General features: G+C 44.9%; 1 protein-coding gene across 3 annotated transcripts in view; it reads right to left on the bottom strand.

The window, feature by feature from the left end:
• The window catches only part of Dpp6 (dipeptidyl peptidase like 6), a 655432-nt gene that overhangs the window by 340330 nt on the left and 290772 nt on the right, over positions 1-24330 (bottom strand). The window lies entirely within an intron of this gene.

Here is a 24330-nt window from a genome sequence, read left to right on the forward strand (position 1 = left end):
ATCATTGACCTGAGAATAATGCCTTTTATAATGTCCTTCATTTCAGCTGATGTTAACTAAGCCAAGATGAAGTAGGGTAGACAGAGTCTCTAAGTAGATAAAGCATAAAATACATCTTCATTTCAAATTCATCTCCACAACTGAATGTTCATTAAAAGGTCACGAACCAACATGACAGACAACACTTGGTTAGCCATGTGCCTTTTCTGGCCTAGGCATACCCACAATATGATATCAAGTCATGGTTGTAACTTAAGAGAACGGCAGGAGATTTAGCTATTGCTTTGCTATTCATCACCATCACTGCTAAATAACACAGGAACATCTCTTGCACAACAATAAGTGAACTCAGAAGTGCGTGGAGAAAGGGAAGAGCTTCCTACTGCACTTAAGTTCCAACACGGGAAGCTGAGGCTTTGATTTTGCAGGGAGGATGGGGCAGCTTACAGCACTTGGAGATCAGTGTTCATCGAGCTGCAGACAGCTATGAATGCTGATACACACATATAACACGCTTGCTTCACATGATGAACAGGAAGCTAAAGGGGAAGCAGGATAACACTCAGCAGAAGCGAAAGGAGAAGAACTCCCAGAAAACAAAGGCATCTCTGCAGCAGAAGCCTGAGGTCTTGGGGGCTGAGATACAGGAGATGGCAGGTGGCAGGTGTACAGTGGAAGCTGTGCTAATGGCATGGGTATAACTTGTTGGTCACGATGGGACAGTGGGTGGTTCCACGTTTTATTTTTTGCTGCTGAAAGCAGAGGGGTCAACCAGATGGCCCTCTCACCAGGGAGTAGTGAGTACATTCAACCCTCTTCCTTTCAATAAACTATCTTTCAACTCCCTAATCAGGCACTTTTTATAATTATATAGAGATGTATAAGATCCGTGCTCCCCCAAAGAGAAAAAAAATAAGTCAAACCAAACCAAAACTACAACAAAAAAAGCAAACCAAGAATAGGCAACTAATAATGGTAAACGTTTGCAGAGGGGATGCATATGCCAGCAGCTCTTGCGGTAGGGCTGATTCTGACCCAATTCTGCAGGCAACCCCTCCCATCCAGGCTCTCCCGTTCCCAGCACTGTGTGTCTCACAGGTACTAATGTGTGGCTTTGTAGATGCGAGTGTGACGGATGTAACCATGAAGTACCAGTGAAGGCTAGATTCAGGGAACAAGTCTAAGACACTTCAAGTGAACAACCAATTCAGGGAGATTGGTGTGTGTGTGTGTGTGTGTGTGTGTGTGTGTGTGTGTGTGTGTGTGTGTGTGAAAACATGGTCCTACCCTCTGCAAAACCTCTGTTGATCAATCAGACTTTCTTTAGGTTAGTTAGTGCAACTTTGGAAGACTGGCAATTCATCTCAGGGAAATAAGAGGGGCAGGTACTTCCCAGGACCATCAGGCATTGCTCTCAAGGACCCTCCTCCCATCTATTCACTGCCTTCTACTGTGCTTGCTCTAGTTTGCTTTCTGTTTCTGTGGAGAAAAAAAAAACTTTGTCTAAGTGCAATTTAAGGGAAGAAAGGGTTTATTTGGCTTACACTTGCACGTCATAGTCTCCCGTTGAGGAAAGTTAGGACAGGAACTCAAGCAAGATCTTGAAGCAGAAACCCTGGAGGAGCACTGCTTGGGGCTTGCTCGGGTCCATGTTCAGTGAGCTTCCTTATACAGTTCGGGACCACCTGCTCGGGGAATGGAGCTGCACAATGAGGACTGAGCCCTCCTATACCAGGTAACCACAAAGACACTTTCACACAGACATGCCCATGGGCCAATTTGATCTTTTCAAGCTCTCAGTTGAGACTTCCTTTCCAAGAGACTCTAAGCTAAGTGGACAGTCAATGCTGCTTTCTCCTGGGGCTTTCTGGGTTGTCTGGGCTCCACTCACTCTTTCTCACATATAGTTAGAAACTTCTCAATTTGACTGTTTCATACAATGTGATTTTATAGTATTGAGTGAGAGCCAGGCACCTTATCTACCCTCAGCCAGTCAAATCTCCCCCACTCCCACCTAAGCCTGGTCTAAAGCCCAGCAAAGCTGTGATCAGAAGTGAGTTGTGACTCTATTGACCTTTCTAAAGAAAAATAGAAACAGGAAAATTGTGGACTCCCATAGTTCTTAACATAGTTCTTAACCTTTAGGTCTCTTCCCCCTACATATTCAACCAGAGCTCAAATTAGTTCAGGCTGCAGTGCTACCGCTGGCTGTGCCTTGTCTGTTCTCCTAAGAATCAACCCCAGGCTCCATCAAGGGATGCAGCTCAATGCCTTGCCCAGCCGTCATCAGAGAAGCTTCCTCCTGTAGCAGGGAACAAATACAGAGACCCATGGCCAGACACTATGCAGAGAGTGAGAGACTTTAGAACACTTAGCCCTAAATGGGATGTCTCCAGCAAATCTCCCACCTCAGGGTTCAGGGAACCCCATGGAGGAGAAGGCAGCGTGTAAGAGCCAGAGAGGATGGAGAACACCAAGAGAACAAGGCCCTCTAAATCAACAAGATCAACATATATACACACTCCCAGCGACTGAAGCAGCATACACAGGGACCGCCCAGGTCTGCACCAGGTCCTTTGTGGATATTTAGCACTTCCGGTTTAGTGTTTTTATGGGATTCCTGAGTATATGAACAAGTGGCTCTCTGATGTTTGTGCCTTCTTGCCTTGCCCAACTCCAATGTGTTGGTTTTTGTTTTATCTTATTAAATTTTATTATTAATCTTTAGAAACCTGGTTGTTTTCCAGTGGGAATGGGAGACAGAAAGGGTGTGCATCTGGATAGGAAGAGAGGTGAGGAGGAACTGGGAGGAGTAAAGGAAGGGAAAACAATAATCAGGATATTATGTGAGAAAAAAATCTATTTTCAATTAAAGGAAGAAGAAGGAAAAAGAATGAACCCCAGCCACAGTTATTGTTCCCTCTGGAGCTCAGCCTGGCATCGATCCATGTTGATGCAAGGCTTTAAGGACAACAGACTGTGCCCTAGACCCTGCCAAGCAACAGCCTGCATCCACAGAGTCTCAGAAGTAAATCTACATGACAACATATTCCCTTTCAAAACATGGGTGTGGAAGTCGACGGTAGCAAAGTCCAGCAGTGCATGCTACTCCGTCAGGTTTGGCAGCCATGTCTCAGTGAATGGCTGTTTCCTCCTCAAACATTAAGGCCCGTAGGTCAATGTGAGATGAGTTTCTGTGCTGGGAATTTTTGACAAGTTCAGTATGTGAGTTCTCAGTGTCAAAAGTCCCCACAGGTTCTCAAAACTTTTTAAGTTAGTAAGAGCTAAGGCTCAAAAGCAAGAAACACCAGCAACTCGAGGACAGGAGCTAAAATTATTTGAGGTCAAATTTATACGAGGGACTAACATCAGATACCATGGTCCAGGATGGAATCGTTGTCCTGAGAAAGTACCCTCTAGTTAGTTATGCATGGTGGTTAATACTTATAATCCCAGCATTTGAGGAGCTGAAGCAGGAGGATAACCACAAGTTCAAGGTTAGTTTGGGCTACAGAGTGAGAGCTCATCTAAAAGTCAGAGAGGGGACAAGAGAAAGAGGAAGAGGAGGAGGCCAAGAAAGAGAGAGGGAGGGAGGCAGGGAGGAGAACATCACCTCTAGAATAATAACCACCTCCCTCCTCCTGCCTGTGGGTCCCACCATCTTACTACACAAGTCAGCTCCTTTCCTTCTCAGTCCTGGACAAGCCTTATCTGGCTTCATCTGCCAGGGAATCTGAAGCATGGCATTAACATACTACAATCCTCCGTGAGATGGGAAGGCGAGTGGGGAGAGCCTGGCATTGGCTTCCACTGTATCTACAGATTGAGGAGGAAAGAAAAGGGGCCTCTAGGATGGCAGAGTGAAGGATGAGGCTGAGAGATGGGATCCGCAGGGGTCAGAGCGAAGCTGAGAGCAAGCCAGGTCCCCTGCCTTTCTATGCCAGGGTTCTGTTTATTCCCAAGGGAGTGAATTCTTTCCCTTCAGAATGAACAATTTTATAGCTGTTCTTTCTGAAATGGCTTCTGTACATTTTCACTTGAACTAGGCAAAATGCTACAGTAAGTCAGTGGCTACTAGTGGGAGAGACAGTCAGCTCTGGGGACAAGGTCCCACACAGGTCGTCCAATCCCAGGTTGTCCACCCTGGACACATAAGAGAAAAACTAAATGGACTCAGTAGGTTGTATACTCATACACACACATGCGTGCCACATGCACGTGCACAGGCACACACACATACACACACACACACACACACGCACGCACGCACATGAACACACTACTTGACTTGATTTGATTTAACTGGATTTCAGCAAATTGAACAGAGAAGCTGAAAAAGCTATAGGTGGAGAGGCCAGCAGATGCTCTGTGGAAACCATACTGGGAAACATTTGTGAAGCCCACACTCCGGCACCTACCGACCAAGCCTCCTCTGAGAAGCCTGGTGAGAGATGTAATTGCTCACTTGGCTGAGAATTGTTTTATACTTTATTTTATTTTTCTTTTTGAGACAGGGTCTCTCTATATAGCCCTAACTGTCCTGGAACTCAGTATATTGATCAGGTTGGCTTTGAACTCACAGAGATCTGCCTCTGCCTCCAAAATGCTAGGATTAAAGGTGCACACCACCATGCCTGGCTTTTGGCTTGGACTATTCAACTAACTAATTAGCCAATGTTTAAAAAGCAATATTCTTTAGAAAGACCAGTAGTCCAGCTGTGGTGGTTTGAAAGAAAATGGCCCCCAAAAGGAGTGGCACTCTTAGGAGGCATGGCCTTGTGGAGTAGATGTGGCTCCTCCCCCCACCCCCCTTGTACCCTTCTTGTCCCAGGAGTCCTCTTTTCATTGCATGCCCCACATGCTGGCTGCCTTTCTGCTGCTTGGATGATGCCAGACCAACAGCTGGTTGCTGTGGATATGCTTAGATCCCTTCTCCACCAACTGTAGGCGAATCATTGCACTTTCTTCTTGGTAAATTGGTACCCGAAGTCAGAAAGGTCCTAGAGGCAGCCGGATCCCCTGTGTGCCATGCTTTCCCAGCCATGGGATTGGACTTTGCTTCTGCTCAGGGAAGTGTCCAAGATGGTAATACACATGACAGAAGGGAGAACAGGACTCAGGAGGGTCTGAGGTTGCTAAAACATCACCTAAATTTTTTTTATGGAAAGAGTAACTGCCTACAGCAGGTATCTTAGGGTTTTTATTGTGAAGAGACACCATGACCATGGCAATTCTTTTTTTTTTTTTTTTTTTTTTTTTGGTTTTTCGAGACAGGGTTTCTCTGCAGCTTTAGAGCCTGTCCTGGAGCTAGCTCTTGTAGACCAGGCTGGTCTCGAACTCACAGAGATCCACCTGCCTCTGCCTCCCGAGTGCTGGGATTAAAGGCGTGCACCACCACCGCCCGGCTGACCATGGCAACTCTTATAAATGAAAACATTTATTTGAGGTAGCGGCTTACAGTGTAATTACATCTGCAGCCTTAATCTCTATCATACAACCTAACTTCTTCAGATAGCCTTCAAATCCTGGTTCTGGGATTTGAATGATGACATCTTGGTAGATCTGGGGGAGAGTACTGTTGGTTTGCCTAACAAAGTGGCTTATTCCAAGGTATTCAAAGTAAACCAGCAATCAAAGAACCACCCACTGCTGCATTCACAGGCTGGGTGAGCCTAGCAAATAGAACTTCAAGTGAAATAATCGGGTTCTAAGGAATATGTTCACAAATGACTGATTCCATTAATATAAAAGCTCAGACTGGGAAAAACCTACAAGTCAAGTGAATCAGTGAAGATAAAAAGGAACACATTACCCAAGCAGGTGATACATGGTGCAGTGGGCATGTACTTGGTACTGGGTGTGGCTGGATACTGTGACCAGGTGAAACATCAGGCAATGAAGCCCTAGGAGCAGCCTCAGACTATGCCAGCTCCACAGATACTCCCTTGCTTTCTTTTTCACCTAAATCTCAAAGGAAACTTGTGGAGGATTTCTTCAGCCAGACTCAGCAACTTCTGGAGTTAGACATCAGCTAGTGAGTCACTTTTTAAAAAAATTATATGCTGAACAGGTTGGAGTTTTCCCCGGGCTGTAGTGTGGGGAATACTAGACCAGTGTGGAATCAGAGCCTTAATGTCCAACATGTTCACAGGTCAATGATGCAAACGACCGGAAGGAAGTCAACAACACAAACCTAAGCGCAGGATCTCCCACTTCATGTCTCTGTGAAATTCTACTGTCTGAATGTGTGTTTCCTCATATTTAGTCTTTGTAAAAAGCTTGGACATAAATTTCTTTTATGAATCACAGACCATTTACTGTAAGTGGAAGGTTGCAACAAATTATAAAATCAATGGTGCATCCATCTTGGGTGGAAAAATGGCTTTCTGACCATTGCATTTCCATATTTGGGAATACATGACCACAAGATGACAAGAATAAGTCTTAATGACATTTAGCAACTGGCACATGTCTATTACTAGTCACTTGGAAACCTGTAGGATACCTGGTCCTATTTCTCTCTTATTGACACATTGACTTCATCTTCCTCATTGGTGGCTCTGATCCTGGTGCTAAAAACTCAACACAGATAACGACTGGGTGCAGGATAGACCTCGCTGAGCAAGACCACAGTCCAGTGATGCTGGCCTCACGCTGGTGATAAGGTGGCTGCACACTCTTCCTGAGGGGAACTTGGGGACGAGCCTGCTTTTGATGTGCAGAAACACACCAGGAGTTGGCATTGTTTCTATCAGTCATTCCTCTTCTCCCTCTCTCTCCTCTCTCTGCTGCTGCTGTTTCTCCACATGGCTCCCAGCTTACTCGGCATCAACACCATGGTGTCCATGTACACTCAACTTTTCTCTGTCTGCTGTAACCATGGCCACGAAAGTGACATCAACAAAGCAGTTTCAGAGTATAGGCTTGGGCCAGAGAAGCCATGAAGCTTAGAGATCTCAAAACTATTCATTCTGCCGTTTACGGGATGGGCCTCTCTGCAGGTCAGAGGGCAGGAGCACTTTGCCTAGATGTTGATGTTGCAAATGACCTGTTGAGTGCCAGACTGTGGCACGGGCCAGCAGCTCAGGACAGAGAAGAAAGGAGGAAATGGGAGAAGAATGAGAAATAAGAGCATGAGGCCCAGAAGAAGACAGCAAGACAGGGAGTATTTAAAAAGGAATGTTGGGGAAGGTGGGGGTCAGAAGAGGAGGGAGAAAGTGGTAGGTTACTGTAGTCTGTTTTAATAGCAGCTATTTTTATCGTGCATTTTCGAATACTTTCTACCTGTAACAAGGAAAAATTCCACAAGTCAAGAAGTCAAATTAAAGTTATCTGGAAGCTGCATGTGTCAGGATTATTTCTCAAGCTAACTCCAGACTGCTCTTGTTTATTTCAGCTCTCTCAGCCCAGCCAAAAGTTCTGTTTTGTTTTTGTTTTAATGACCCAATGTCTTTACTCAGCTTTAGCATGTCTGAGGACACCTTTCTGGCTTCTGTGTGTAAACTGGCTTTTTAAGAATCAAACGCAGCTTAAGATATTTTAGGGAGATTTGAGGCCTGAGCATCAACACAGCGCACACAACACGAAAGGAAAAGCTGGTGTCTCGGCTTGACCTCGGACACTGTGGGACTGATGAAAGGAACTTGCCAGAGAGGAAAGTGGGGCAAACAGGGATTGTTTTGTTAGAGATTTGGACCTATAAGAAAAAGGCCGTGGTAATTAGTGTACTTATCTGGATCCAGGTGGAACCTAATTAATGCTTTCATGTATAGCATCATTGGATAATCTGAACGTTTTTGGACGAGAGAAATAATAATTCCTTATTCCCTAGGACAGAAAGGAATCATCGGATATGTCCAGATATGGGATCTGAAAAGTCTCACATACTTTTCAACATAATGCTGTGGAAATACCATTAGAAACTGTTGGCTGTCCATGTGAGATGACTCCTAGGCCCTCCAAGGCTGGCTGAATAGGGGTCCTTGGGCTGTAGCTGGTCACACAGGCTGATACTTAAAAATGCCACATATGGAGCCACTGTCACCACTAGTGGCACAAACCTCCATTGCCTGGTACCTCCCAAATTCAGAAAAATAAGTGTGTGATGGTGAGCTTCCAACAGTCAAACCCACCCCTACAGCAGTTAGAACAGTTTGGAAACTTCTCTGTGCAGAAACAAGATTCTGAATGGCAGCTGAGGGCACCAGAACCAAGTCAAGCTCTTGCCTGGCTTCACAGGGCTACTGCCCCAGGACGCCCTTCCCCAGAGCACCCTTCCTGGGGATACTCTCCCCCAGGGCACCTACCATGGGCTACCTTTCCATGGGCTACTCTTCCGTGGGACACCCTTGCTGGGAATACATTTTCCCAAGGCACCCTACCCCAGGACACCCTTCCATGGGACACCCTTCCATGGGTCACATAGAATAACGGACCTCTCAGCAATCAACAGAGAAGCTTCCTTCTTTAATAGATGGTGACTGACACAGAGACCCATGACTGATCAAAGTTCACAGCATAAGAGACTGTTGGGTGCTCATTTCTAAATGGGTCATTTATATTAACCCCTCCTCCCAAATCTCAGGGACCATTGTGGAAGAAGGGACAGAAGGACTGTAAGAACAAGTGGCGGGGAATGGCTAAAAGGAAACTGTATTTTGGATGCAACAGGGTAGCTGCACACATGAATTCAGCAGCTGTGACAGCAACCCTACTCCAACAGAAGACCCCACAAGCCAAAGTACATGAACAGCACAAATTGTACTTAATGTATTTTTTTAAAAATATACATATTTGCTTGTGTAGGGAATGGTTTATGGATCTGGGAAGAGTTGGGGAAGAGAGTGATTATAATTAAAATACATTGCAAAAATTCTCATAAAAGTAATATAATATATGTAAAATATATAAAATAAAATAAAATTCTTCAACTAAAGAAAGAAAAAATATGGGGATTACTTTGGTGAAGGAAGAGCCTGAGGTGAGGAGTAAAGGGAGGCTAATAGAAAGGAAAGAAAACTCAAATATCCATGTTCTCTCTTATATATGAATCTCTATTTAGGTATATGCATCATTTAGGGAGTGGGAGAATAATGGGTCGATATAAGTAAAGACAATTATAAACATGTATAAAATGTCAGAAAGAAACTTATTTTGTATACTCACTAAAAATTTTCAGTCAAAAAATGAAATAGCATAATTATATAAGTAGTCTTCAAGGGAATCATTAGATAATACTGTTAAAATACCAGCAACTGAGTCCATGGGATTCTTTGGAACTTAAGCATTTAAGCTAACTTGATTTAGCATTGCCTCTGACTAACTCAGGAGAGACAACACACTGGCTATCATTCGGGCTGTTTCTTGGAAAATGACACAGAGACAGACTGATTTATTCAGGACACAGCCTTGCCATCCCCACACTTCTCTTCCAAGAGAAGAGGAGGTTTGAGAAGCCAAGGACCTGGTCCTGGAAGGACCTAGTTTCTAGCCTTGGCTTGGAATAGACCCAGGAGCAGATGGGCCTGGCCTGGAACTGCAGAACCAAGCAGAGGCAGCTGGAGATGGTCCTGCATGGTTGGCAGATATCAGGAGAAGGAGGTCCTTAATACCAGTCCCGAGGAAGCCAGTTGAACACTAAGACAAATAGAGCCTGACGTTTGCTCTGATGATGGATGGAGACTTTCTGAGAATGAGCCTGGCTTTCTATCTTGGAATGTTTCTCTGTGGTCTCTTCAGAGCTGGACAGCTTCCACAGAGACTACAGGGGAAGAGGGAAGGGCAGGAGGAGCAGGAAAGGCATGCTGTATGGGCACGGGAGGGTCTCTGTTGTGTGATCAGCTGGCTCTGGAGAGCAATCAATCTTAGAGGAGGGAAAAGTATTCCCAGTTGCCCCCGCATGGCTCTGAACAGGTTCTCTCAGCAATTAACCTCAGGACACCTTCCTCTCCTGGATGCATGTCTTGGCGTCTGTCTGCTTCCAGACATCCCACCAGCACATGGCCAAACTACCATCTCTTTATGACTCATATCCTGCTCCAACACATGCTGCCGCCTGCATCTCTGGACTGAAGCTGTTTTCCCTCCTATCTTCCTGGGATCCGTGATCTGCTCCTTCCCAAGTGTCTTCTTGTCTTTTCATTGAGAGCATAGCTATTGTCCCCTGCTGAATGTAAGTGTGTGCGTATAGGGCACACTGTCCCAGCCTCTCAGCATCCCTATCCTTCAGTGTCCCCACCTCTTAGTGTCCCCATCCTCTCAGTGCCTTGGAGCCATTGAATCCTTCACCCACTTGACGTAGTTCTTGCCTCCCAAATCAAATGCACTTAATTTCACCTGGAGAAAGGAAGGCTCCGATGACCCTGGCCTGAGTGTCACATGCCTCTGGACTTAGCACACGGCTGCTAAGCCATCTTGTATTGATTAATGGAAGCTCAGTTTCTGAACCTTGAGTAGGTGGTGATGCAAGCTTCAGGCAGGTGAACAGAGGATTAAACGGAGTATAAGAGTGCAGAGCAGTGCGCAGTGTGGCACGGGCAGTCAGGATGCTGCTGCACTGTTCACAGGACACTATGGGAAGTTACAGTGTTCCGCAGCTCTGTGCTCCGGTGAAGGCACCATGGTCTGAATGCGGCGTGCATCTCCCTTCAGTTCACGAGTAGAGACCCTGACCAACAAGGCGACCGCGGGGGGCATGACGAGGGTGGTGCCTTTGCAAATGAGACAAAAGAGTTTGCTGCCTGCTGTCCACCATATGAGGACAAAAGAGAAAACAGAGACCCACAGGTCAGGACGAAGAGCTTCCCAGGCCTGACCTCAGGCCTCCATGTCTGTGGACAAAGTTGCCTAGCCTGCAGAATTATGCTCTATTAGCTGGCTGCCCAGGAAGTTAAAGGAACTCTGCACATGGCAGAGCCTCTGCCTGGAGTTTCCACAGTTTCCTGCATCATTAAGATGACACAGTGTCACCATACTGCCTGCCTGCATATATAGTGCAGATGTGGCATCTTGGTTAGATCTATTGTTCCAAATGGCCTAAGGCTGGAGGTGACAGAAGCTGTCACCTTGCAAAAAATAACAGCCTGTTGCCTAAAGCAAGAAGCTCACACGTTGAATTCTGGGGCCAGAAAATGGTGGGAAGATCCATTTGACTTGGTGACAGTGGCTGATCACTCGTGGCTGCATTTCAGGATGTCAGGAAGGCTATCAGTGGTCTGGCAAGCACATAGCACCAGCCAGAATTCACAATGTTATGGAAACAATGGTGAGCATCAGGTTTGAGTTCATTAACTGAAGCATTGTCCAGATGGTTCACATCAGGCCTGACTCCCCTGACTATTGGGGTCACAGTCACCCCATCACCTACTCATCTACTTCAGGCTCATTCCCACCCTTGAACAAAATTCCTGTACCCAGAACCAACATGGTGTCAATCTGGGATGGCAGCTGACAGGTCTCTCCATATTCAACAATGACAATTTCATCTCTTTCCAGCTATATTTGTGTGACCCCCATATCTGATTATGACAGTGTGGCATCTAATTGCTTCTTGCTGCCAAGTCCTTTGGTGTGTTACAAGATGGGATTGTGCCATGGGACTGTTCCCTGAGAAAATGCTTTGTAGCATCAGATGCTGATGCCGGACCAACCCGGCACATTGCAGAGAAACGCCAGAGACTTCTCTAGACACCCATGCTCCCTTTCATGGAGAGCTGACATGAGTAGCCAAGCTGCAGGGGCCATGAATTCCTGTCCAGCTGGCCCTGCCTTGCTGTATGGCTAGATGACTCCAGCAGGGGCTAGGACAACAAAGCTCTTGTTTTCTCACACCGGTCTGTAGGTCAACTCAGGATGAACCCAGAATCCTTTTCACTTGTATGAAACAAGATTGTACAGGTGAGAAACTAAAGCTCACAGACTGGAGGATTTTCCCAAGGTCACACTGATGTAAAAGAGTAGAGAAGGGCCTTCAGTTCTAAGCCAGACACCCCTCAACAGCACCCCCCTAGGGAGCTGACATTTCTGAGAACGAATCTCTTCTCATTTCTAACACAGTCTTCTTCCGACTGTTCCCTTCACCCCCTCTGCCAGCAAAAGGCCTCATTTGTTTTAGGTGTTTCATGCTGAACAGTAACTCAGAATAAATATCAGTTTAGGCTCACTTTCCTATCCCTAGAGTCCAATGTTCCAATTGATTTCTGCCTTCTCTGGGTTTCTCTATAACAGCGTTTAGGTACTCCATGGAATTCTATGAGGAATTTTCATGTCATGATTCAGCTGAAATCTCTCAACAGAAGTGATCCCAGATTTCTGACTTGTGTTTTCATATGGGAGTCTCGCCTTATTTTTGTCAGAATTAGTAACACAGAGGTTTCCATTTATCTTGTTCTCTTTTAAATGATGCCAAAAGGCTATGGTATTAATATAAATCTCAAGATATTCTGATGGCTTAATGAAAAGTTACAGCCATCGACTCTAAACTTTCACACCATTCCTGTCTAAGGACTGCCTTATGGGACAATCTGCGGTTTGCTCTTGGGCAAGGCAATGTGATTTAGCCCCTTAGGAGCCAGACTTAAAGAGTTAGACATTTCTGGTTGGCCCAGAAATTCTAGTGCCTGAAGGCCACTATAATATGACCCTGTCATGGTTACAGGAGTTTCTAGAAATATTCCTCTTCCCTGAACAGCTTGCGGGTGAGAACAGGAAGAATTCATGTGGAAGTCAACCAAGACATGAATGGCACATAGGATGGCAGAAATGTGGGCTAAAAACCTTCCAGGGGCTGGGGATGCTCAGGGAGTGGTTAGAGCATTTGTTTCCAAGCAAGAGAGCCAGAGTTTAGATCCGCATGGCAGACTGCCTTCAATTCCAGTCTCACCTTGGAAGGTAGCAATGGGATCCCTGGAACAAGCTGGCCTGCTAGACAGACTAGCCATATGGATGAGCTCTGGGCTCAGCTGCGAGACCCTTCTCGATGAATAAAGAGGAAGACTGAGGAAGACTGCTGGCCTCAATCTTGTCTCCCCACATGCACATGCACACAGGAGTCCCCATACAAGAAGGGTCTGAAAGGTCTGGGGGGGGGGACTGGGGTGAATATGATCCAATTACATTATATTCGTGTATGTAATCCTCAAATAATTAATAAGATATTAAAATAGAAAAGGAAGAAAAAGATTTCTTTTTCTCCTCCTACTGGGCTGCCTTGTCCAGGCTTAATAGGAGAGGAGATGCCTAATCTTACTGCAGCTTCATCTACCATGGCTCGCTGACACACAGTGGAGGCCTGCCCTTTTCTGAAGAGGAAAGAGGAGGAGCAGATAATAGTGGGGAGAAAGAAGGGAGGTTGGGGGAAGGGACTAGGAAGAGAGGAGAAACTGATCAGGCTAGAAAAAATTAATTAATTAGTAAAAATAAAAAAGAAAAAGGGATTTCCATTTTCCATTCAGGGCTATAATAAAAAGATTAAAAATATATAAAATTCACATGTGTATTTGATTGCACTATCCCACTGTCAATCTTGACTTTAGCCCTCGATTAGAAAATAGCAGGACAATTACTGTGATCATATTGGCAAGATAATTTAGAAAACCAAACTTGACAGAATATATTCCATTCCATTTCATGCACCTACAGTAGCAAGGAGTCAAGTTCAGTTCTGAAATAAACTCTAAGTTTTCACGGTAAACTTTTCTTTTGGTGCCATGACATTCAAACACTGCCACCCATTTTAAAATTCCCACATTTCTCCCCAAAGTAACCTATAAATAAAAGAGCAAGAGTAGAACCCCATGGACCCAGAGGTACCCCACTCCACAGTCCTGGATGTGCGGATTCTCTCTGAATCCATTCAGAAACACCACCAGGTTTTTTGCCGTGTTCTAGGGATGTACCATTTGATGCATACACCTGGGTAAAGCTCAGGGGACATGGATACTTGGGACTGTGCCACCTGCCTCTGTTTGCAGACACTTGTCTGGGACGGCTATCCTGAGCTATTTCCAGCACTTTTATTGGCTGGGATCCACTGCGAGAGTGTTTTTGTTTCTCTGCAGCATTGTGGAGTGTTTCCCATGAGAGCAAAACAGTTGGAACCTGTTTCTAGAAGTCTGGGGTGCATTATGATAATCTGTTAGAACCTAGCTTCTATTTTCCAGGAAAGACCAGGAGCCAGCCCTAATGAACCTCACCAACTAATTTCCAGAGAAGAAGGAAGATGTCCCTAGGTGTTATGCCCATCTTTTTGGGAGAGCATAAGCCATCCCTCTGGCACTTCACAGGGGAACTTATCTGCATTTAATTACACAGTGGGGAAATGCTTATGCAACGGTGAAATGAGAAACTCTAAATGTGGACCAGGGTTCAAGAGCATCTAGGTTAGAAACAGAGAATGCGGATGCTTTCCAAGATCTTCACCTTGGATGGGTCTTTAAATGAGACTGCAGAGGTTTAACACATGGCTTTCCACTCACAGACAGAACCCAGGAAATTCTTAATTCCTTTCCTCTACTCCCCTCCCTACCATCATTATGAGGAGGTTTACCTAAGGTCATACAGTGATCACGTGGCATCTACTATCCTATTTCCTGATGCAGCTCTCATTTAAACATCTTACTGCTGTATGCCATGAATGAAGATCAGAACTCAGAGACAGGGATTCTTTTTGACCAGAGTCAGCATAGACAAACCTAAGTGGATGCATGTATCTCTTCATTGGAATGGGCGTTTTAATTAACTATCATAGGCAGACCACTGTCTCACAGAGGTGTCTCTGTCCTGATTCCCTATGTTGGAAATCCATGATATTTCACAGAAAAGAAAATTAAGGAGCACATGAAATCAACATTCCTAGTCATTAGTCCTCAAAATAGAAAACTAACCTGAATTTTTCATGGGACCAAGAAAGTCACAGAGGTGATGGCTGTGTGTAAAAGGAAGAAGGCTTCAGCATGCCACAGCTGACCATTGCTGGCCCCGAGAAAGAAGGTGGGCAGCCTCTGGAAGTGGGGGAGATGAGGAGGCAGATTTCCTAAGAGCCTCTATGCAGAACCAAGCCTGCACCCCTTGATTTGATCTGAGGGAAGCCTGCCTCAGATGTGCCTGCTTCAGAGTGTAGGCAAATGAATGTGAATTTAGTGATAGTCCCAATGGCAGGAGGGAATGAACTCATCAGCTACTGGTTTTTTCTTCTCTCTGTGTGCACATGCGTGCAGGTAGACATGCACGTGTATGTGTATAAATGTGGAGGCCTTGGGTCTTGTTCCTTGGACACTGTCACACACACAAACACACACATGCATGTGACAAGCTCTATGTATGTGTGTGTACATATATGTGTATACACATATATGTGACAAGATATATATGGATATATTTTACACATATATGTACACACACATGATGTGGGAGAGTCTTCTGTTTGTGTTGATTTCATTCATTAATAAAGAAACTGCCTTGGCCCATTTAATAAGCCCGCCCTTAGGTGGGTGGAGTAGACAGAACAGGAAGAAGGAAGTGAGGTAGATGGCTCAGTCAGATTGCCATGCCTCTCCTCTCTGAGCCAGTCGCCATGAAGCCAGCCACCAGGTCAGATGCAATGAAGCTCCGGCCAAAGATGGACGTACGCTAGAATCTTCCTGGTAAGGCACGCTACACAGATTATTAGATATGGGTTAATCAAGATGTGAGTAAGAGGCTGAAACTAATGGGCCAAGCAGTGTTTAAATGAATACAGTTTGTGTGTTGTTATTTCGGGTTTTAAGCTAGCCATGTGGGAGCCGGGCGGGATGAAAAGCGGGCCTGGTCGCTGTTCCTCACTACACACACATTGTAGACATGTTTGACTAGACAGGGAGCCTCAGGGATCCTTCTGTTCTCACCTCCCTAGTGTTGGGTTTAGAAACACATGACACTACACCTATGTCTTTTTACATGGGATTTGGGAAGTGAATTTAGGTCCTCATATTTCTAAGGCAAGTACTTACCACTGAACTATCTCCTGGTCTCCCTATGACATTTGTATTGGACATCTTCTTCTGTTCAAGGACCAAAACTCTAACCTGTCCCAGAGATGCAAATGTGACTTGGTCTATACTTGCTGTGAATATAAAGAATCCTTGCCTGTGGCCTATCTGAGTTCCACATCTTCATGTATGACTCCGGATGGGACAGGGCAGTGCAGAAAATTACTTTGAAAGTCCCTTCGGAGGAGTGTAAACCTCTTTTCACACAGCCCATGCTGGTGGGCAAGGCAGTGGCAATTCCCTCCCACAGAAAGAGTGTTGAGAACAGAGGGTTGTAAACCAAGCCCAGGGAGAGTCCAGGGTGAAGAGGGAGGAGCTCACTGTGACTCTGGCTCTTTCATTTCAGGTTTTTTCCATAACTGGAGGGATTGGTGTGAAGTTTGGGAAGTTCCTCTAGCTGCACTTTGAGTGACTTGCTGATTTGAATAATGGCATATTGAAGAGAAAATGAACACGCACTCAACAGTTCTATCTATACTTGGGTTTAAAGAATGCACTGAAAGTCCTCAGCTACACTGCAAAACACAATTAATTTGTACAAGTCATTAAGGGAGGCAGCTTTCAATTTTCCAATTCATTAATCATTGCAGACATGCCTTTTCCCAATAAAGCTGTGCTTAGACAGCCTGGTTTATTGTGTTCATTTTTCTATGTTCTGTAGTTATTGAGAGATGACAAAAACTCCACACAGACACGAAATAACAGGTGGTAATGACCAAACTCCAGCCAGCCACCTCAGGCTCCTTCCTCAAGGAGGGTCTAAAACTTGAACACTGAGTCCTAGCATGCTCCTTTTTTCTTTGGCTCAGCAATTGGCTAGTTCCAGAACCTGATGCCTGGAGTGATTGGTGGTGGCAACTTCTTGCTGTTCTAGCTCCAGAATTTTCCACAACTACTTAAAACACTGGATGAACCTGGAAGTAGTGACTAACACCTTTAACCTCAGCCCTTAGGAAGCTGAGGCAGGGGCATTGCTGCACATTTGAGGTCAACCTAGGCTATATACTAAATTCTGGACCAGATTAGACTACAGAGTGAGAGACTTTGACAAAAAACAAAAAGTGGGGTGGAAAGAAGGCTCTGGGGGGCTGGAGAGAAGGCTCTGGGGGGCTGGAGAGAAGACTCTGTGATTAAGATGGTTGTGGCACTTGTAGAGGACCAGATTTGGTTCCTAGCACCCATATGGTCGCCAACAATTGTCTATAACTCCAAATTCCAGGGGATCCAATGTCCTCTTTGGCCTTTGTGAGTATTGTTTACATGTGGTGCATATATATATATATATACATATATATATGTATATATATATATGCACACACACATACACACACACATATATATATGCACACATAAATACATACATATCACACACAAGCATTCACATATACACATAAAATAAAATAAAATAAATCTTGGCCAGGTGGTAGCACATGCCTTTAATCCCAGCACTCAGGAGGCAGAGGCAGGCAGATCATCCTGACCTTGAACTCACCGAGATCTAGTTCCAGGATAAGCTCCAAAGCTACAGAGAAACCTTGTCTAAAAACCAACCAACCAACCAACAAACCAACCAACCAATCAACAACCAACCAAGCAAACAAACAAGAACTTCTTAAAAAATGTTTAAGGTCTGTCATGCTTAGTGATACATGTCTTTAATCCCAGCATACAAGATGGGGTAGACAGATCTCTGTGCTCAAAGACAGCGTAGTCTACATAGCAAGTTAACAGGCCAATCAGGACTACACAGTGAGAACCCATATTTTCAAATATTGAAAATATTTGAAAAGGGAACTAAATGAGAATGAAAAGTTCCAGGGAGTATAAAGTTAACACTTTATATTTCTCACATAAAAACAATTATCCCAAATGAACATATTTCTAATGTAGCTTTAATACATGGGTTTGAATAATATTCCATATTTCACTTTAGGAAGTAATCAAGGCTTAAGAGTAGGTGACAGTGACTCTTAACAAAAAGGACCACAACCCATTTGCTACCCGCAGTCCCACTCATCCAATCTCAGTGCTGCAATTCAGCATGGCTTATCTCGGCATCAAAAACTCCTGCAATACTCAACAGGTTCCCCAGCAACAGCCTGGCTCTCTGAGCAACTGCAGAAAGGGCTGGAGGCAGAGGCATCGCACGGGGACTTGGAGGAAAGTGAATCCCCGGAAAAGCATCTGCAGGTGTATTTAAATACACAGAAGAAACTGACCAGAGAGGAAGGGAGGGAAAGGATGGGGATGACCGGGGTGACTTTGAGGTGACACCAAGGACTTCTCCAGGACCCTGCTTCTTCACCTTTGTCAAAATGTACAAATACCGTTATTCCCTAAACCACAGAATCCTGTGTTCAAATGCAGACTCTACATATGCATTGAACCAGGTGCATTAAGAGTGTCCTATAATCAAAATTTAAAGACACACCAAAAACGCAGTTCATCCTGAGTTAAGCAGCACTTACAGATGATTTTGTGTGTGTAGGTGATGCTGGCTTGTGTGGTGGAATTGCGGGAAAGATTAGTTCTACAGATTTAGTTAGTGACTGACACCAGGGTAGGGCCACCACTGCCAACCTGCAGACACCGAGAACTGAAGAGCACAGCAAGTGCTTTCAAAACCAGACAGGCGTGAAGGATGCACTTCGGGTCTATCTCTGTAACACTCCAACTGAACTCCAGAGACTCTTCTTTTAAAAGGTCATTTGTGCTTTAATGAGAAAGGTAGTGAGGAGTGCCCTTGGTGACCTGGAGGAGAATGTCTGGTCTTCAAAATAGCTGGAGGGAAGATTCTTGCACAAAGCCAGGCGGGGGCATTCTAATATCTAAATTCCTGCACAAGCCTTGTCAAAGTCTCAGTACATAAGGCTGAACTACAAACCTTCATGTTGTTTCATCCATTTATTTCTTTACAAAGAGAAAGAATTGTAGCAATCAGCTTGCTTCCCCATGTGTGAAACCGCGCCTTTAATGAGTTTTAATCTAGCAAATGAGTCAGGCTCTAAGGGAAAACACTGAACTTAATTTTTTAAAAGGAAAGGAACAAAGTTTTGCACTCTGTGGGACTCTGGTGCTTATTAGTGCTAGAATTAAAAGTCTATTATGTTAGTCATGTAGAATCCATTTTGCTCTTAACATCCATTGAGTAAAGATTCTAAAGTGAAAATAGATGTTTGGTTATTTGGTTACAACTAACCCCACCTCTTTGCCTAGCACAGGTCATACCGGAAAGATACAAAAGAAGAGCATGTCACTATCAAATACACATGCAAACAGCAAAAGAATCACAGAATTTAATTTGTTTCAGGGATGAAAAGTATCTCTAGCAAAATACTGGCCCTGAAATACTTCCACCAAAGACGCTTGTTGTGGTTGCTTTTCGGTTGCTGCAGTACAAGACCCAGGCAAAGCAAGCGAAGGGTAAAGAGCTCATTTTGGCTCACGGTTCAAGGCACAGTTCACCGTGCTGGGGAGTCAAGGCAGTGGGGCTTTGAAGCCGCTGGCCACATCCCATCCACAATCAGAAATCTGAGAGGGATGAAAGCTGGCTCATCTGTTATAAGTTCAGGATCCCAGCCCAGGGAATGGTGACGTTCACAGTGGGCAGGTCTTCCTAGGTCAATTAACTTAGGAAAACTTTCCACAGACATGTCCGGAAGCCTGTCTCCCAGGTTTTAGATCTTATCGCGTTAGCAGTTGGGATTAACCATCACAATGTTTAGTCCAGTTTGTGCTTGCTTATTAGTATTAAAGATTTCCAGGAACTTTGTTACTGCTCTTTTCATATTCTACCACTAACAGCTGTCAGGGTGCATTATGTTTCTACCTTGAGCCCCTTGAGCCCTGGTTTCTTCAGACTGCCCCACTAAGTCATCACTGAGACCCAATGGGAAGCAAGCCTGAAGTCACGTGACCTCATTCATAGCTCATGATCATCACAGTGTCTTATTGCAGCTTCTAGTCACAGATGATCCCCCTTCAATGGATCAATTTGAGAAGAGACAGACACTGATCATTACATTATAAGATTTTTTGATTCTTTCCACCTAAGCTATGCCTGCCTGCCCCTATTTCCAGTGTGAATGCTCAATTGTGATGGTCTTGCATGCTTTCCCTGTCTCCCAGCACAAGGGAAGCACAGACTTTCGACACCAGCACCTTGGAGAGCAACTGTGGCCCCCATGGTTTATCAGGAAGCAGTCTAGTCCACTGGCTGGCAGGTGCTGATCACAGAGGCCAGCACTCTGGGCAAATGGCTGATCCGAGGGCCACCGCATGGAAGAAACAGCTTGTCAAATCCTGTGTACCAGAAAGGAAGTGCTCAGAAGCTGGCTAGAGACAACCCAGAAGCACCTTCAGAGGTCAAGATCTTTGGCTAGCTTGAAGAGAACCGTGCACACACGTGAGGACTGCCCTGCTACCACTAGAACTCAAGACAGTCGACAGAGGCAGCCAATGTGTCACAGAGGCTCAGTGTGCATAGGCTTGCTTTCAGCATTTTCTCAGTTCATTCAACCACTGGCATAGTCTTTTGAGTTGCATGCTTCTACCATCCCTCATTTGGGAAATCAAGAGATGGGGTACACATCTTGCTTAAGGTTGCCTAGTTACAGCTAGTAGGTCACCAAAACAACACTAAAAACTAGTCAGTGGTTACAGAGAATTGGCCTCCACCTAAGAGTATTACATTAGGGACAATGCAGGGGACATGGGGACCATAGCAGCCTGGAGATGGCCTGCACACTTCTCAAGGAAGGTTTATGACCTTGACAGAAGGAGTCACAGTTTTAACTTTTGTTCTGACATACTCTATGTATCCCAGGTTGGCTCTGAATTTTCAATCCTCCTGCCTCAACCTTCTGAGCACTGGAATTAAAGGAGTGTGCCACCATACCTGGCCAGTTTTCACTTTTTAGTACAAAAGTTTCTAAATTCTAACTTGAGATTAAACAAACAAACAAAAACAACAACCATATGGGCTAACTAAATCAGCATCTCTCCCAAGATCCTAGGAGCTGCAGAATGGAGAGGGACCAAGGACAGATGTACAGGCATGGCTGGGCCATGTTATGGTGGGAAAAACATGCATCCATATTTAAGGCATCAAAGCAAAGCCATCAGCAGCTGTCTCCGAGAAGCACCCGGATACTGAGAGGAAGCAAAGGAATGTGTCAGATGGGGGTCTCTAAGGTGGGCCAGTGAGAAGAACAAGGATCTGAGTCTGACCTCTGGGACCCACATGGCGGAAGGAGAGAACTGAGTCCTGTAAGTTGTTCCCAGGCCTCCCTGCATGAGCCGGGGTATGTGCTCGCAGCTCCAAATACACACATAAATTAATGAATGTCAATAAAAATTAAAATAGAAATATCCTCCTCCTCAAACTCTCCTACTGTGAATGGAGCAGTCAAGTGTAACATCCATAAAATTATTTTGAAAAATGAACTGTGAAGACTTTGGTGACAGATTTGGAAAAGAAAGAATTTAAAGTTACACAGAGAAGAGGAGACTTGAGACTTGGTAGAAACTCCTGAAATGATCTTAACCTTTCAGAGGTGTGTGTGTGTGTGTGTGTGTGTGTGTGTGTGTGTGTACACACCAGTTTGAAATCTCTGGCAGTGAACCCGTAACACCTGAGCCCTGAAAAGGCATGGAGTACAGAATCTTCAGGCTCACTGTAGAGTGCAGAGATGCACAGGGCCATGGGCTTACATATAGGCACAGTGAGTTCCTAACAGTGGGACCTTCACTGTGGGCTTTCTAAATCCTCCCAGCTCCTGGGGCACTTGAATGAGGCTCCACCCACACAGAATAAAACCATTACATCATGATTTCCGAGTATCTCCCATAGGCAACAGGAACATGTCCTTCAAGACATGTGTGTGTCCAGCACAGCTGTGCACAGACCATGCTGTGAACCTTGCTCTGCATTCTGCAGCCTCTGTCTTGTGCCACTTCGAGCCTGCCCAGGTAACCTCCAGAGTGGTATGTGCAGCTGTCCCCCTCATCTCCCAGAGACCATCCTCTGCTGGGCCAGCACTTTGCAATTCTGAGTTTGCAGAGCCACAGAGTTCGAGTAGGCAAGGAGCTCCCTGTGTCCCAGCTTACTCACCCTTTCCCATTTGCATTCTAATGCATTCACTTTCTAGGACCTTAGGGAACATTTCTAGTTCCTAAGAGATGACAAACCAGGAGGAAAGAAGCTCCTGAGTGAATCCATAGCACCGAACCATTGACAAAAAATAAAGCATTTGTTGTCATTTAGAGCAAGTGAAGCAGCCATGTGTACTCAAAAGAACATTACTGAAAACCAAACATCTTGGCCTCGGACTAGGAAACACTCATGTGAGATGAACCATGAGGCCTGCACTAGTATCATCTCCCTTCCCCTTCGCTCCTTCTGTACAAAGCAAGTACTGCAAACCCCAGGAGTGCTGGGGCTCTGCTGACCACCAACTATGGACACAGGTCCTACCGCCTACAGTGGGTTCGGAAAAGAAAGTGAATATTGTACACTTACTGACACTGGAGGGGAGGCCCTTATCTGACATGCTGGGGACCACACTACTTTGGATTTGAGAAGTGTCAGATTATAGGATATTGGTTCCTCCATCAGGAGATACCTTGAAGGCTGAGCCCATGTATAAACAGCAAACTCATTGATTTCATATGGGTCTTGCAAATGGATATGGGAGGCAGTTTTATACAGTAGCCTTGGTGTTGCCTGCATGTGGAGTGCCACCTGCCACAGGAGGCAAAATGGGGGCTTTTCTATCTGTGCCATTACAGGGGTACTCAAAATGTCAGGTGTTGAAACATTATTATGGATTTCTAGATGAGAGATGTGCAGCTTGTATACGCACACACACACACAAACACACACACGCACACACACACACACGTACACACACACACACACAAACATGCATAACGCAATATCCATGTACATATAGTCACAGTGTTTGGTACATAATTGCTATTACTACTAAGTTGACAGATGACTTAAATGTATGTATGTTTTATATGGTATTTTCCTATTTAAAAATGCCAACATAAACACCTGGTGCAGATTTTTGTATCAAGCCTGCACAGAATGCTATTTGCTTAGGACAAGCTTCTAGAAGAAGGCTTTTGGCTTAAGCATATGGGTACTTTCAGTGTTCCCGTAATACAAGCTAGACCTTCTCTGAGCATTGGCGTTAGTAGTGATGGCTTGACAGAGCACTGAGGGAAGGAAGCTTACCTTACTGAAAGCTGTGGAGTTCTAAAACACCTGATAATTCAATGAACCAAATATCTCCCTTTGATCCCAATCTGTGTACAGGTATTCACATGTCTGAGTGTTTTAGGTGAATACATGGAGTGTGCACACACACGTGTGCATGTGTGTGTAAACTGGAGGACAACCTTAGGTGTCACTCCTTGGACGCTGTCCACTTTAAGGCTTGGAGCTTGCAGAGTAAGCTCGACTGACTGGCCAGAGGACCTCAGAGATCCATCTGTCTCTGCCTCCCGACACGAGGATTACATGTGCATGCTAGCACACCAGCCTTTTATTAAATGTGGGTTCTGGGGATTGGGCTTGGTCTCTTACACGTAAAAGGCCAGCACTTTATCGAGTGAGTTATTTGCTGACCAGGAGTTGGACACTCTTTTGAGTAGAAACCATTCACGTTTCCTCTTTAGTCTATTGATGCCCACCACAGTCATGAACTTGACCTTTATAACCTTTGATTCCCGTGGTTGCTCTTGCAGCTCGAAGCCAGCAACCTTTCCCCTATACGCCATAAACATTTGCTCCTGGCTCTTTTATTTGTTTTTCCAGTTGGTATTTTAAAGAGTCGACAGTTTGTCTTTATGTAACATTTACTCATCTTTCCTTACAGCTTCTTCCAATCCTTTAGAGCCCAAACGTCCCCCGTCACTCGCATAGCTCCTGACCATCAGAGTTGTTTGCGTAAGTTGTGCCACTACCACGAGCCTGGGCATATTTCAACTTACTGCCTTTTCTGAGTAGTGGCTGCACTTCTACGAACAGAGCACTGCGAGGTTAGAAAGTGGCCTTGACCAGTTACCACCTAAAGTCCAGTAAGAGGAAGCATGCACCAGCTTTAAGAATGTCTCTAAACTCAGTCCTGTGTGCATTAAACACAATCCACTTTAGGCTAGTTTTAAGACCTGCATGTGGACTGTGAACCACACACACACACAGCAAATTCATCTGCAGCCATTTGAAAAACAAGAAGGATTTCTTTTAGAGCAAAAGATAAAGGTGAGAGAGCTTAGTTGAGCTGGTCTGTATGCA

The sequence above is a fragment of the Arvicola amphibius genome, chromosome 2 (assembly GCF_903992535.2).
Source record: "Arvicola amphibius chromosome 2, mArvAmp1.2, whole genome shotgun sequence".
NCBI lineage: Eukaryota > Metazoa > Chordata > Mammalia > Rodentia > Cricetidae > Arvicola > Arvicola amphibius.